Genomic DNA, 12,934 nt, shown 5'->3' with positions numbered 1-12,934 from the left:
CTGGGGGAGTAACTAGGAAAAAATAGTCCGATTTCAGTGATTTTTTATTGCAAGTTTGGTGAGCTTCTGAGACGGCATATCTAATCGGGTTGTTTGGTTTGTTGGGCGATTTGAGTGGCTTTCCGTGTTCTGTGTGGCTTGCTGGGTGACGTGCTAATTTTTGGATGGGATTTCCACTCATGTAATTATTCACCAAGCTCCGCGCTTAGCTGAGAAACTTTGTGACGACGTTTCGGTCTATCCTGGCCCATTGTCAGGCTACGCAAGTGGCTTCAATGTGACCTGATAATGGTTAAGGATGGACTGAAACGTCGTCATAAAGGTCCTTATAAGCGCAGGATTTTGGTGAACTGTTCCACTTACGGTAGTATGATTGTTTTATTCTTACAGTTAAATTTGTAGCTTCGAGTATCGGCGTCTGACCTCGGTCTAGGAAGAATTATTAACAACGTCCAAATCAAGAATCTCTTATATGGCACAATTTTTTTTAAAGTTTGTGCCTAATTAATTATGAAAGAAGATATGAGCGATAAGCACCTCCTCTCCTACCCCTCTCCTCCTCTTTTTCTTTTTCTCTTTCTCCACACCCTCCCTCCTCTTTTCTTCCTTCTATGTAACCAAATGGATTAAGGTAGCAGCAGCACATTGCCGATGTATCTAATTTTGCTAATAACAATGAAAGAATGTTTTTCCAACACTAGTGTCTGTGTGCCTACAACATAAATACTTCCACTGACCCCCTTCCTTGACCTATGTCCTTCTATCTTTCTCACATTCACTGTCTCTTCTCTCCTTCCCTCTCTCCAACTTCTGTCCCGAATCTCTTGTCTTCCCTCCCTCCGTATCTGTCATTCTCTGTTCTCTTTTTATATTATCCATGTGGTGACTCTCAGTGTTCCGTTACTGGAATATCCTCCACCGGTTTAATGCAAGTCGAGCGTTCAGCTCATAACTTGAACGACCAGGGTTTGATCTCCTGGAGGGTTTAACACGTATGGCTAAGTATTTTTTTATTATTATTATTATAATCAAAAAGAAGCGCTAAGCCACAAGGGCTATACAGCTAAGTATTTTTTTTTTTTTTTTTTTTTTTTTTTTTTTTTTTTTTTTTTTTTTTTTTTTTTTTTTTACGTCATAGGGCTGAGGACCCTTATGGAAATAAGTCACACTGCTTGGCTTTTATGGATTTTCTTTACATAGTATCGCGAGGAAAATCTTCTGCACAGCTAGTCAATAATGTTGTGAAGGAAGTCTTCTACACTGCTAGTCAACAATGTTGTGAAGGAAGTCTTCTACACTGCTAGTCAACAATGTTGTGAAGGAAGCCTTCTACACTGCTAGTCAATAATGTTGTGAAGGAAGTCTTCTACACTGCTAGTCAACAATGTTGTGAAGGAAGACTTCTACACTGCTAGTTAACAATGTTGTGAAGGAAGCCTTCTACACTGCTAGTCAATAATGTTGTGAAGGAAGTCTTCTACACTGCTAATCAACAATGTTGTGAAGGAAGCCTTCTACACTGCTAGTCAATAATGTTGTGAAGGAAGTCTTCTACACTGCTAGTCAACAATGTTGTGAAGGAAGCCTTCTACACTGCTAGTCAATAATGTTGTGAAGGAAGTCTTCTACACTGCTAGTCAACAATGTTGTGAAGGAAGACTTCTACACTGCTAGTTAACAATGTTGTGAAGGAAGCCTTCTACACTGCTAGTCAACAATGTTGCGAAGGAAGCCTTCTACACTGCTAGTCAACAATGTTGTGAAGGAAGCCTTCTACACTGCTAGTCAACAATGTTGTGAAGGAAGCCTTCTACACTGCTAGTCACAGTATTGTGAAGGAAGCCTTCTACACTGCTAGTCAACAATGTTGTGAAGGAAGCCTTCTACACTGCTAGTCAACAATGTTGTGAAGGAAGCCTTCTACACTGCTAGTCAACAATGTTGTGAAGGAAGTCTTCTGCACTGCTAGTCACAGTATTGTGAAGGAAGCCTTCTACAGTGCTAGTCAACAATGTTGTGAAGGAAGCCTTCTACACTGCTAGTCAACAGTAAACTGAACACTGTTCTAGCAAGAGGACCATCAAATAATTTTTCTTTCCCTTCATTTAAGGTCATCCTTAAGTGAAATACTTGTGCAGTACTAGGGTATCTTTACCGTCATAACGTCTCGTCATCCAACGTTTTCACAATAACGATACCCAAGTATTTTACAAGTATTTCAATTATCTACTTCTCGGTTCTCTAATTTTAATAAGGCCTAAAATCTCCCTGAAATGCAAATCTTGAGATATTTTTTCCCACACAGTACCTTCCTTGTTAATATAAGTGAAGTTAATATCTTGAGCTCGTTCTCTTTCCTTCTCTCCAGGTCATCTGTATGATTAACACACGAGTCAGGAGACACTTGTTCTGTCACTTAAAGAATAAAACAACTGTCACTTTCCAGGTAGATTTGTTTGTGACTTAATAAAGTCCGCTGTGTGCGATACGTTATCAATAAAGGATCGCATTATACAGCATTCGTATCTCCTTTTCCAACATTATTATTATTATTATTATTATTATTATTATTATTATTATTATTATTATTATTATTATTATTATTATCAAAACAAAGCGCTAAACCCACCAGGGTCATACAGCGCTACTCGAACATGATTAGATTTTGCCGCCGAAGCGGCTAGTTTACTGTGCATCCCATAACCATCCTACGGAAGGTAGAGCAAAAACATGTGGATACGCAAAAGGCGTAAAAAATAAGGTCCCCATACTTATCATGACTGATACCTTACACATGAAATGTGTCCTTTGAGAGACAACGTTTCTCAGTCAGCGTTTCTAATCAGTACGGGAAGACCTCTATCCAGTCTAGAGGAATATGATATAAAATTATACTTACACGATGGATAGAAGATACGAATGCAGTATAAGGCAATCCTGTGTTGACGTCTTCGTGTGTATGAGGACGTAGGTTGATGACGCAGCTCATCAGGGGAAAATCATCTGACTCAGGTCTTGTGATAACCCACTCACTGGCACACTGGAGATTTGTTAAAAAAACAAACATTGTTGATGGACCCTTCATGACAATATATATATATATATATATATATATATATATATATATATATATATATATATATATATATATATATATATATATATATATATATATATATATATATATATATATATATATATATATATATATATATATATATATATATATATATATATATATATATATATGTATATATATATATATATATATATATATATATATATATATATATATATATATATATATATATATATATATATATATATATATATATGTGTGTGTGTGTGTGTGTGTGTGTGTGTGTAAAGAGGACCAAGCAGTAGGAACTACCAGTATTTCCCAGCAATAGGACCTACCAGTAGGTCCCAGCTATAGATCTGCCAGTAGGTCTACTGTAGAGTTCCTCCAATTTTACGTTCTTGCAATTTATTCCCTCCTCCCGTGAACTACTGTAGAGCCCAGTAGTCTCTGACTGGGCTGCAGTTAACAGGAGGAGGATCGAGTCTCCACGACTCTGCGCACAGAATTAGCGCTTCACGAATTAAAAATTAAAGTTAATAATCTTGTGTCTGCAGTAAAGTTAGACAATAGTACACTGTGTTGGTCAACCATTGTTGTACAATCCACTACACATGTGCAGTATATATTAGAAGCGTATTTATTAAATAAAACTGGGAAGATAAGCAGGGTGCTACTACCTTACTCTGTGAGTTACATAGTCTGAAGAAACGGAAACTATCGCCCTATATTCCGTCACATAGGATGAGTTTCCATTGTGGAGTTATGGACTGAGCTGACAGATTCCCCGTTAAAGATTCCCAAATGCTGCAAAAATGTCTCATTCCTCAACTGAGGTGGAAGACTTCAACAAGACGATAATGATATCGTTAAACATTCAACTGTGAGTTCACTAACTACGGCAGCTTCAAAAACTGATGATGGAAGAAAGTGAACGGAGGGAGAGAAGAGGAAAAGGAAGAAGGAGGGTGAGAGGAGGAAGGTGAAGGGAGGTAGGAGAGGGGAAAATTGAAGGAGAGACGAAGCTGGTGGGAGGGGTAAAAGAGGAGGTTAGACAGTGAAAATTATTTGATGATCAGCTGTTCATTGTTGTCATGAGGAGGAGGGATGGGAGACTGCGAACTGGAAATGGTGAGGAAATAGTCAAGAGGTAGAATAGCTAAGTGGAAGAGTAAGGAGAGGAGAGGAAAAGATAATGAAAGGAAGGATGCATCATTCAAGAGGAGGATGCTGGACGCACTGGGGAGGAAAAGACTTTTGTCTTCCCTGGTAAGAGGAGGATTTTGTCTCCCCATGGAAGCGAATTCGCGAACGTTTAACAGTAGGAAAATTTGTCTGCTATTACGGGGATTTCCCTCACCTTGAAGCAGGAGGGAAAATGTGAGAGAAAGTGAAAGGGATGATGGAGGAGTTGAGAGAAAAACGGGGGATGAAGACGGAGTTAAGGAGGTAGGTAGGTAGTCATGTATTAGGTAAGTAGGTAAGTAGGTAGGTAGGTAGGCTGGTGCGCAGGTAGGTAGTTGGATAAGTAGGTTGGTAGGTAAGTAGGTTGGTAGGGAGGGAGGCGGGTAGGTAAGTAGATAGGTATGTAGGTAGGTGGGTAGGTGGGTGGGTAGGTAGGTAGGTAGATAGGGAGAGAGGCGGGTAGGTAGGTAGGAGGGTAGGTAGGTTGGAGGGTGGGTAGGTTGGTGGGTAGATAGGTAGGTGGGTGGATGGGTAGATAGGGAAGGAGGCTGGGAGGTAAATAGATAGGTAGGTAGGTTGGCAGATACTTTCAATGTTGCTTTGTGACTCAGTATGATAGTTGTATTAACTATGATATATTAGTAATAACAGTAGAATTCCCTAAACAATTACATTGTTACCTATACATGTACTATCCCCCTCCCAAACTATGATACTCACACACACACACACACACACACTATTGATCATGCGTGACTTCAACCACAAGGAAATCGTTTGGGAGAACTTGGATCCACATGGGGGCCAAGAAACGTGGAGGGCTAAGATGATGGAGGTGGTACTGGAAAACTTCATGTACCAACACGTAAAAGACACTACCAGAGAGGGAGGAGAAGATGAACCCACAAGAAACGACCGTGAAGTGTGTGAGGAGCTCCACATGAGATTCAAAGAAGTGTTCACAGAGGAGACAGAAGGGACTCCAGAAAGACGGAGAGGTGGGGTACACCACCAAGTGTTGAACATAATACATACAACCGAGGAAGAAGTGAAGAGGCTGCTAAGCGAGCTAGATACCTCAAAGGCGATGGGACTGGGTAACATCTCATCATGGGTCCTGAGAGAGGGAGCAAAGGTGCTATGTGCACCACTAACAACAATCTTGAACACATCCATCGAAACTGGATGCCCACCTGAGGAAAGGAAGACAGCAAATGTTGTCCCAATCTTTAAAAAAGGAGACAGACACAAAGCATTAAACTACAGACCAGTGTCACTGACATGTATAGAATGCAAAGTCACTGAGAAGATTATTAGAAGACTAGTGGAGCACCTAAAAAGAAATGAGCTTATCAACGACAGCCAGCACGGTTTCAGGGACGGGAATTCCTGCTTCACAAACCTACTGGAGTTCTATGACATGGTGACAGCAGTAACACAAGAGAGAGGGGTGGGTTGATTGCATTTTCTTGGACTGTAAGAAGGCGTTTGACACAGTTCCACACAAGAGATTAATGCAAAAGCTGGAGAAGCAAGCAGGGATAACAGGGAAGGCACTGCAATGGATCAGGGAATAGCTATCAGGAAGACAACAGCGAATCATGGTATGTGGCGAGGTGTCATCTCAGCGCCTGTAACGAGCGGAGTGCCACAGGGATCAGTCCTAGGATCGATGCTGTTTCTGGTATTTGTGAACGACATGACGGAAGGAATAGACTCCGATGTGTCCCTGTTTGTAGATGATGTGAAGCTGATGAGAAGAATTCAATCAGACGAGGACCAGGCAGAAGTACAAAGGGATCTGGACAGGCTGCAGGCCTGGTTCAGCAACTGGCTCCTGGAATTCAAGGCGCCTAGCAAACCTAAGAACAACATTCCGCGATCTTAAGGAATCGTTCAGGACCCTGTACACTGTGTACGTTAGGCCCATATTGGAGAATGCGACACCAGTTTGGAACCCACATCTAGCCAAGAACGTAAAGAAACTAGAGAAAGTGCAAAGGTTTGCAACAAGACTAGTCTCAGAGCTAAGGGGTATGTCCTACGAGGAGAGGTTAAGGGAAATCGACCTGACGACACTGGAGGACAGGAGAGATAGGGAGTGGATATGATAACGACATACAAAATACTGAGAGGAATTGACAAGGTTGACAAAGACAGGATGTTCTAGAGATGGGACACAGCAACAAGGGGATACGGTTGGAAGTTGAAGACACAGATGAATCACAGGGATGTTAGGATGTATTTCTTCAGCCACAGAGTAGTCAGGAAGTGGAATAGTTTGGGAAGCGATGTAGTGGAGGCAGAATCCATACATAGCTTTAAGCAGAGGTATGATAAAGCTCATGGTTCAGGGAGAGTGACCCAGTAGCGGCCAGTGAAGAGGCGGGGCCAGGAGCTATGAATCGACCCCTGCAACCACAACTAGGTGAGTACAACTAGGTGAGTACTCACAGACACACAGACACAGACACAGACACACAGACACACATACACACACACACACACGTACATACACACACACACACACACGTACACACACACGTACACACACACACACACACACACACACACACACACACACACATACACACACACACACACACATACACACACACACACACACACACAAACATACACACACACACACACATACACACACACACACACACACATACACACACACACTCACATACATACACACACACACACACACACACACACACACACACACACACACACACACACACACACACACACACACGTACACACACACACACACACACACACACACACACACACACACACACACACACACACACACACAGTGAACGATACATGGAGTTTTAATTAAGCTTACAGATAAGAGCACCTGCTTACAGTCTAATCAAACATTTTTTTCCTCCTTAATGTTTAACTCCAATAACCTCTGCGCGCAGTCTCACCTCTGGGATGACCACGTATGAACGTACACGTACTGTATGCCAATACACTTACACTTGCTTGTTAGCATACATACGTAGCTTCATAATTACGTACAAGTATCGTATTTTATGTTTTCGACAATAAAAAATAATTTCTAAGCTATTGAACTTGTTATAAGTTGTATTTTAACCTAAGTTCGCTTCAGTGCACAGACCTGGTTACCCAACACAACAGTCGGCTAAGACGCAAGTACCTATTTACAGCTAGGTGAATAGAGTCAACAGGAGTAAAAGAGACTTTTCCATGGTTAATATCAGCACAGGAATACACCCGGGTCCTTCGGTTGTAAGTGATCTTCCAGATTTTTTTCTTCTGTAGCTAAAAAATTGTAACATAATATATTATATCAAGGATATTTGAACACATGACTTAGGTCTTACATTTCTAGGTTGATTTTCCTTAACCTCTCCTCCTTAGTTCTGAGACTAGTCTTGTTACAAACCTTTGAACTTTCTTTAATTTCTTGATGTACTTGACTAGGTGTTGGCTTGATATACACAGTGTACAGAGTCTGAATAACTAGACACGACTGATAGGCATTTATGCTCATTTGGTCGTTGTTGTTGTTTATAGGGACACTGAGATCGAACGCCGTATCGAGCCCTCTCATTTGGTCCCTCTAAACCCTTTCCTCTCCGTCCTGCCCCTCCACCACCCCTCTCGTCGTTTTACTTCCTCTCCACTACCCAACCCAACCCCCTCTGTGTCCTACATAACACTGACATTGAGTTTTGTGAACAATACAAATATTTAGAAGTTGAAATCAACAGCGACATTGAAAGCGACTTACACTGCAACCTTGAAGAGACTTAAACCCTTTAAAACACTTGTAGGAAAGAATACTGGCATCCACGTCAACTATGCAAAGTTGTTCCATTTAAAGTTCATCAGATCTTTCACTAGCTATTATGCCCTACACATTATTAACTTTTCACATACTTTGCCTAACATAGTTGAAATAATCCAGAGCTCTAATGTGCTCTAGAATAATAAATATAAGGAAAGAGTGGAAGCTTCCTTCTGCATTTGAAAGATAACACAGTTAAACACATTCATCTGTGCTAAGGTAATGAATGGTACGACGTCGCCAGCAAAGCTCAAGGAAGTGTTCATTTATGACTCGCGAAATCGTAATGACACGATTGCAAACAAACCATACCACGTAGGGGGACAGAACCCGCAATCAGAGTCTTTAATCGCGGGTTCCAAGCCCGTCCGTGGTATGGTTTGGTTCTTTTATGCCTTCACTATGTAAGATAGTGTCATCAACACATTAACGCAGTTTATAGAGTAATAGACCGAAGGCAAAATTCAGGAATCTAGTAACACTGAATATGTATATTGATGCAGAATGTGCAGGTTCGAATCCTGCTTGCTATTTGAAAGATCAAGACTAGTTTCAGAGCTAATTCACGCCATCATCAGGCGCCGTACAAATTCAAAGAAAATCTACTATAAGAATCAGATCTGAACATATGCTAAACATCAAATTAACATTAATAAAAGATAAAAGGATAAAGAATAATATAAAATAGAACTAGAAACAAAGTAACTCTGCTGATCATGGTGTAAAGAGACTCTGGACAACACAGTGAACGATTCCATGTTGGTGTATGACACTAAATGAGGGTTCACTTAATTGCTTATTTGTTTTAGTAGAACTTCCCAAAGAAGAACACAGAGGCACAATGCAGTGACTGGACCGAATCATCGTTGTCAGTTTCTCTCTCCTATTTGCGGGTTATTAGTGTACAGATCTTCCCAAGTGTTCGAAGATGCAGACATTTAGTTGACGCTTAATTTGACCAATATACATAGCATTACAGCTATGACAATTATATTTATAGATCAGAGAGGACTGTGATTCAACAGATTGTATAGTGTATTTAAGACTTAAATTTAACTCTTCCTCTCACCTGGGGATTAACTTCTTGTAACGTCTTTGTTAGTTTAGATTTTTTAAGAAAAGCTACGTTTGCTTATGAAAGTTATTGGGAAATAAAGAACTACTGTGTTATCAGTTATTTTTGGTTTTGAAGGAAGTAATAACTTAGGCAAATATTTATGAAAAAAATATTAAAAACAATTCAGGAAAAGATTTTATCGTATAAATTCAAATTCAGAATGAAGGAAAATACTGTGAACATATATAAAAATCTCTAGAAATTAACGTGTAAAAGTATTATCACTATGATTCAAAAAAGTATCAAGAAAAGGCAATGTTTCGCTTGTCTCTTCTTCAGATGAAAAAATGTTAACGAACTTTGAATTTGGGAATTGCAAGAATAACGGCACATGGTCACGTGTTTTAAATATTACAAAGGTATCGTCAATGTAACGTGGATATAACAATGGTTTAAATTCTGCAGGACACTTATTCAACCAGTCGACCTCAAAATGAGCAAGAAAATTATACATACATACATACGTATATATTCAAAAAATATGACAATAAAGTCGGTCAAGTTCATGAACATGCCAATAACAAATATGTTGAGGTACTCTGTTATTGCGTACCGAGTACACTCTCCAGGCATTCAGCAGGCCAAGGGCAAGCAGCGAGATATTCTGGGCACGCTGGTCTCCCCCCAACTTAGGCCAGGGTGCGCATATCCTACTAAATTAGCAGCTGATATTGAGTTCTTAATGGAGCTCAAGTTATCCGTTTCTTCCTCCGATCAGGTCTGATTTCCTGCCGTTTCCCAGGCGCTGTTTGATCTCTTGCGGGTTTATCTTTTCCTTAAGAATGATGTATCTCTGGCATACTGCCTGGATACCAGTGATGCTGCACCTTGCACAGCAAGATGTTGCCAAGGTTACGTAGCAACTAAATAATTTATAGATTTGGCGCTAAGCTGAATGCTGATTGGTACTAACTGATGCAGCGTATTAGAAACTTACAGTTTTTTTTTTCTTGCAACAACGAGGTCATAAAGATAACTAGTTTTTGCATTGGTTTGACTTAAAGCCTATCGATTGCACGATGATCATTAATGTTGCATGTCACCTGTACATATAACCATAATGGGTATATACACTGAAAGCATGTTTTATTCATTATTTTAATCTCTAAGATAGTGAATAAAATATACTTTCAGTGTGAATACCGATAAGTTAGTTAATAAGAATCAATATGTGGCGCATGTTATTTATCTGACTTGTCTCATCCACCAGGTTCTTTAAATCTCATTAAAATTTAATAAAATCTTACTAAGATTTAATAAAGTTCTTGGTGGGAAAAGATCTCAATACAATACTATAAACCGCATGCTGTGTCCTAGTAACATAGCCACTGTGTTGCAGCTCTGTTTTGATTCTATGACACACATTATGTTATCTCAGCCAACAACGTAGTGTATATCAACGCATCATCATTTGTTATTAAATCAGTAACGAGTTAATCTAATCACATAACTTGATATCTTCTTCTCTTGTCATGCTCATTAAGTGGATTTACAGCTGGTCTATATTTTTAATCGTAAATTATCTTACAAAACTTTAGAACGTATGTGACTTATACGTTTACCTGGAGAGAGTTCCGGGGGTCAACGCCCCCGCGGCCCGGTCTGTGACCAGGCCTCATGGTGGATCAGGGCCTGATCAACCAGGCTGTTACTGCTGGATTCACGCAATCCAACGTACGAGCCACAGCCCGGCTGGTTAGGTACCGACTATAGGTTATAAGTGTTATAAGCAAACACAAAGTTAGCGCGCTAGATGTAGGTTAATACAGAATAAGTATTGTAGATGATATTACAAGATTTTTTGGAACCTAAGCATTAAGGTTTTACACCCAATCCCCCCTTCCCTCCCTCTACCCCCTTTCTTCCCAACATACAAGCAAGTGACAGCAGGTGACAGCAGGTGACAGCAGGTGATAACAGGTGCTCTCCCTGCTGCGTCGCAGTAGCCGAGGTCACTTGTACTGATTACAGGAAAATACAGGACACTGAAAAAGTCATGAACTCAAGCATGAAAAAAAAGAAAATCTCAGGATTGATAACACCATTCAGCAAGTCAGTGATAAGAACACACTCTTTCTGGGTCATTTTTTTGTTTGTGGCGCTATCGTCCCTTCCAGGTATTTGGCTGTGTGAGGTGAGGAGGTGGGGTGGTTGGGGAGACTAGATGTAGTGGAGTACTGGTGTAGCTATGTCGGTATGGTAGTGAGGATATAATGGAGTGTTGGTGTAGCTATGTTAGTATGGTAGTGAGGATGCAGGGGAGTAATGGTGTAGCTATGATGGTGTGGTAGTGACGATGTAGTGGAGTGTTGGTGTAGCTATGATGGTGTGGTAGTGACGATGTAGTGGAGTGTTGGTGTAGCTATGGTGGTGTGGTAGTGACGATGTAGTGGAGTATTGGTGTAGCTATGATGGTGTGGTAGTGACGATGTAGTGGAGTGTTGGTGTAGCTATGATGGTGTGGTAGTGACGATGTCTATGATGGTGTGGTAGTGACGATGTAGTGGAGTGTTGGTGTAGCTATGATGGTGTGGTAGTGACGATGTAGTGGAGTGTTGGTGTAGCTATGATGGTGTAGTAGTGAGGATGTAGTTGAGTTGGTGTAGCTGGAAAGATGGTAAGAGATTTGGGAGATCAAACATCGTCAGGATTACCTACTTTTACGCTCCACTCTCGACTGAAAGGTGTTACAATTTTGTCGCATATTCTGCCCCCTGATATCTGCTACATGAATTCTTTAATCAAGAACGAAAATTTTATTATCTAAGGCGATCAGACAGCCAACTAGCTACATGGCTGGGGAGGTAGGAAGACTGTACGTGAGGTAATGACGAGATCGGGTGGAGGGGGGTAACTATAGAGAAGGGGAAGTGAGAAGGGGCGGCGGAGGTAAAGATGGGGAAGGGGGAGGGGAATGTTGATGTAGAAAAGTGTGAGTGGGACACAGTTGTTGGGGTTGAAGGGAAAGTGAGGGTGGAAGACTGGTGGGGGGAGGGGGAGTGGTTGGGTGCGGAGACATGACTGACGGAGAGGCTGTACAGGGAGACATGACTGGGAGAGAGGCTGGACATGGAAACGTGACTGGGGGAGAGGCTGGACGTGGAGACATGACTGGGGGAGAGGCTGGACGTGGAGACGTGACTGGGAGAGAGGCTGGACGTGGAGACGTGACTGGGGGAGAGGCTGGACGTGGAGACATGACTGGGAGAGAGGCTGGACATGGAGACGTGACTGGGGGAGAGGCTGGACGTGGAGACATGACTGGGAGAGAGGCTGGACGTGGAGACGTAACTGGGGGAGAGGCTGGACGTGGAGACATGACTGGGGGAGAGGCTGGACGCTGAGACATGACTGGGGGAGAGGCTGGACGCTTATACATGACTAGGGGAGAGGCTGGATGTGGAGACATGACTGGGAGAGAGGCTGGACGTGGAGACGTGACTGGGGGAGAGGCTGGACGTGGAGACATGACTGGGGGAGAAGCTGAACGCTGCTACATGACCGGGGAAGAGGCTGGACGCTGAGACATGACTGGGGAAGAGGCTGGACGCTGAGACATGACTGGGGGAGAGGTTGGACGCTGATACATGACTGGGGGAGAGGCTGGACTCTGAGACATGACTGGGGGAAAGGCTGGACGCTGCCACATGACCGGGGGAGAGGCTGGACGCTGCTACATGACCGGGGGAGAGGCTGGACGCTGAGATATGACTGGGGGAGA

General features: G+C 41.9%; 2 protein-coding genes across 3 annotated transcripts in view; one reads left to right on the top strand and one right to left on the bottom strand.

Annotated features, from left to right (window-relative positions):
- LOC128695911 (uncharacterized) overlaps positions 1–3,008 on the bottom strand; it is a 59,197-nt gene extending 56,189 nt beyond the window's left edge. Inside the window, exon 1 of the mRNA XM_053786863.2 lies at positions 2,900–3,008. The gene's annotated coding sequence lies outside the window, so the exon portion shown is untranslated. The remainder of the gene's footprint in view (positions 1–2,899) is intronic.
- LOC128695910 (UNC93-like protein) overlaps positions 1–12,934 on the top strand; it is a 42,932-nt gene that overhangs the window by 8,162 nt on the left and 21,836 nt on the right. The gene's annotated exons all lie outside the window — the stretch shown is intronic.

This window comes from Cherax quadricarinatus, chromosome 41 (genome assembly GCF_038502225.1).
Source record: "Cherax quadricarinatus isolate ZL_2023a chromosome 41, ASM3850222v1, whole genome shotgun sequence".
Taxonomy (NCBI): Eukaryota; Metazoa; Arthropoda; class Malacostraca; order Decapoda; family Parastacidae; genus Cherax; species Cherax quadricarinatus.
Note: the sequence above shows the minus strand (reverse complement) of the source record. Positions and strands in the feature narration are given on the sequence as shown.